Genomic DNA, 4383 nt, shown 5'->3' with positions numbered 1-4383 from the left:
CCACTGAGATGTGGTTTGCAAATCCAGCCCATCCATTATGTGTCCCACTTGGATGAGGGTTCAGACCAAGTTTTGGACGCATGCAAATTTCAGGTGGGTCCCACCAAGTGCTTTTATATGTTTTAACGGTGTCTTCACATGATTTTAGATGGTATGGCTCACTTGAGTTCTGTATACGGCTGATTTTTGGGATATCCCATAATTTAAAGGGGACCCATCAAATGCATGGTGTTGATGGTCGGCACGCATCATGGTGGGGCCCACACAGCTCAACCCCACGGGAGCTTATCATGAGGTCGAGCACATAGTACCTTTTCCATATATATATATATATATATATATATATATATATATATATATATATATATATATATATATATTCCTAAAAGAGTTATCTTTCTCAACTGCGCTCCTTTGGCAATGCTAATTTGTTGGATAATTGCCAAGTAGCTACAAGTTCTGTTAAAAGGTCATGGTTGTTACGCCCTGAAAACGGTGCTTGGACCCTTGTCTCCGCTATTGTGGTCTGACTTGGAATTTTTTTTTATTTTTTATTGGTATAGTTGGTTCTGTAGGATCTCCATTAACAATGATATGACGAACATCCAAAATAAGATATAATCATAATAAAAATATGACATATTTATATTATTACATTTCCAAAAGTTAACGTAAAACAAAATAGAAATGTAATCTTCTTGTCGCACAACTATGTTGGCTGGCTAGGGATTCCTGAAAAATTAAACAGCAACTTGGGTGAGCTTTAAAAACCCAGTGGGTACATCTCAAATCAGGAGTAATAGCGGAAACACAGTAAACATAATAATTAGGATGAGAGAATATAATATAGAGTCATGACGCTAGTTATCCATGCAGTGGGCCATGAATGCGTTATAAGTATGAACGTAGTGCGCACGAAGGCCACCTCCACCATATCTCACTATTGTCAATTAGAGTGGAACAGTAGGTTCATGCCCTTTCTTAAGATCTCACCTCCAACCTTCCATCTCCACCTGTTTTTGGTTGTAGAGCATCCTATTTGGACCTGGCTATGAGCATCCCATGCTCCACCTGTCCTCAACAGTAGGGCTCCTAGGTGAGAAACAAAGTATGTAATCCTACTTACACCTAATGACGAATGGATGCATTTGTATATCACCCTAGCCAAACTTGGCGGTTGGGGATCCCACCATGCAATCATGTTAACCCAACTTGGCCCGATGCCAGATAGACTCGTTGCACATCTTCTCCACCTGTCCTCAGCAGTGGGGATTGTTGCACAATCAGAATGCTTACACAGGCTCAGACCTGACGATGGAGGACCTAACGCTAGGTATAGTAACCATGACTAATCACAAGGTCTCAAATATTCAACAATCACAACCGATCACAAGGTCTCAAGTCTCTAACAAACACGTAATCCGATCACCCCAACTGTACTCCAAATGCTCATGTATCAGTCACTATGGTGCATGAATTTAAGATGCATTCAATGCATTTCAAATTCTCATATTATTCAATAATCAAAGATAATCAAAGTTACAGTACGGCATATTCAAAATCCATGGTGTGTATTTGAACAATTACAACATGAATCTAAATTTATCAATTCACAATATCATGATTTCAAAGGTCTATGCATATCCATATATCCATACACTAAATCAGTTATAATGATTTAGCTTTTTGTGCTATTGGTGTGTTACAAGGGATTTGACTAGACCACTCCAGCAATGCTACTTGCACACCATACTAGTGTACATTGCATTAGTTAAGTGCGCTACATGAGTATACCTAAACGATAGTCTGCATGCACCATTTGTGTACATGTCATCCGCTAATGTTTACTTAAGAGCGTACTTGAACATGGGTTCTTGTGCACATCATCTAGTGTACATCACATAGGTTAAATAAGCTTGTTTTCCACATGTGCAAGCATCACCTCTAAACATCGCTGACCAAGTTCGAGTAGACCTATTTAGCTTTTAATTAACGCGTGCCTTGAGTATACTAGCCTAAGCTCAATAATAGTAAGGTTAAGCCGCTTATCTACACATCATTCTTACGCTTAAGTGCCAATCTTAATTACTACTAAAAGCATCACTTCTAGTTTACCAGCCTCACATAGTGGGCCTTATAGTGCATACACATACATCTAGGTGGTCCTCGTGACCTTGTGGGCCTTACGGCATATATATACATCTTGGCAAGCTCCGCATGAATAAGATACATATATCATGTAGATGTGGGCATCGAGTCGAGTCGAGTCAAGGTAGGCCAAGCTTGGCTTGGCTTGCCCAAGATGTACTCGAGTTCGAGCTTGAGCTCAACATTGAAGCTTGGCTTGTTTGCCAAAGCTGTCGAGTCTAGTTCGAGTTGAGCTAGTGGTTCGAGTCGAGTCGAGCTTGAGCTTATTGGGTGAGAGAGTAATGGATTCTATTCTTGATCCTCCTCCATTGATGAAAAATTCAAAAATCTTAAGAGAATCAAAGCAAAACCCGATGAAAAAACTGAACAAACTTCAAATTGGATGAGGAAACCTGTAAGAATTGATTTGTTCTTGATCTTCGTCCACCAACAGAAATCCAAGTACTAGAAAAGAAACAGAGCAGAACACAGATCAGAAATCCAAGTAAACAGCTCTAGCTAATCAGATCATTGGATTTCCTTGAAGCTCTAACAAATCTGAGAAGAACCCATCTCGAATTTCTTGAGTTTCTCGCCTAAGAAGTAGATCTCAAGAGATTGAAATCATGCTATTATGGAGCTGAAATGAAAACTGGTGGTGGTGGTCGGGGCGGGCATGTGGCTGGTAGTAGGTAGAGAAAGAGAAGAAAGGGAAAGGGAAGGGGGTGCGTGCAGTCGGGTAGAGAATATAGGGTTTGTTTTTTTTTTTTTTTTTAAAGTTTAAACTTAAAACTTACATATATATATAATATAATATAATATAATATAATATTTAATATATTTATTAATCGAGCCGAGTCGAGCTTGAGTTCGAGTTGAAATGCCCCCTAATTGATCTTGGCTTGAACTCAACTCGAGCTTCAAATAATTAGCTTGGCTCGGCTCGAATCAGCCATTCAAGCCGAGTCAATCCGAGCTGACTCGAGCAGAGTTGAGCAAGCTTTTCGACCTAGCTTGACTCGTGAGCAGCCCTAATATCATGGCAGCCGCACGGACAGTGTGAATAAGATACATCATGGCAGCCCCATGGACCGTGTGAATAAAATACATACATTGCGGCGGCCCACAGATCGCGTGAATCAAACACATGCGTGACCTTTTGAACAGGTCAGGGTCGCAAACAAACTTCACGGTGGGCCCTTGAAAGGTTTCTATGGTTAGTATTCAATCTCCATCGTCTTTCTGCGGTGGGGCCCACAAAGCTTTGGATCTGTGCTGCCATTTGTGTGGTCCCTTCATTCTGGCAGGTGCAACTTTATGAATCGGTTGGATGACAGAAATTCCATCACGGTGCGGCCCCACTCTTCTCTTTTTAACGGGTGGAGCCCACAAAGCTGGGACCAAGCTGATATTTGGTTTTTTTACTCCATCCAAGTTTCCGTGACCTTATAAACAAGTTGGGGGTCAACACGTCAACCACAGTGGCCCCACAACAGTTCAACGGTGGAGTTCAATCTCCACTGTTTGCTATGTGGGGTCCACTTGGGCTCGGGATCTTTCCCATCTGCTGGGCCCCTCCTCCACCTCCAGGCCTCGCTGGATGGTGGATCAAACACCACAGCGGACCCCACCAAGATTTCAACGGTAGGTATCCATCCCCACTGTTTTGTACAGTGGGATCCACTTGAGATTTGAATCAGCTTGATTTTTAGGATTAGTCCCATCATGATCTTGTAAGACGGACTGGATGGATTTCTCACAAACATCAGGGTGGACCCCCCCCACGGTGGGTCCCACAGCGAAATAAACGGTGGCAGACAATCGCCACTGTTTCCAACAGTGTGGTCCACCTGGGGTTTAGATGTGCTTCAATTTTGGGCTCGTTCTCTGTATGAGCTGGCGCAGAGGGATGGACGGTGTGGATGTGATGCACATACATCGCGTTGGGTCCCACCAACTGGATGGTCAGCGTGAATATAGAACACACATCACAGTGTGGTCCACCCACTGGATGGACGGCGTAGATATACAGCGTATGCATCACAATGGGTCCCACCCACTGAATGTTCAGCGGGATATTAGACATATACATTACAGTGGGACCCACCCACTGGATGGACAACGAGATATAAGACATACATCACAGTGGGACCATAATAAGTTTTCAATGGTGAGGCTTCAATCACCACTATTTCCAATAGTGTGGTCCACTCAAGCTTTGGGTCGGCATTAATCTTGACCCCTACCCTATTTAAA

Source organism: Magnolia sinica, chromosome 9, assembly GCF_029962835.1.
Source record: "Magnolia sinica isolate HGM2019 chromosome 9, MsV1, whole genome shotgun sequence".
In the NCBI taxonomy this organism is placed as follows: Eukaryota; Viridiplantae; Streptophyta; class Magnoliopsida; order Magnoliales; family Magnoliaceae; genus Magnolia; species Magnolia sinica.
This window is presented reverse-complemented; position numbering follows the sequence as displayed.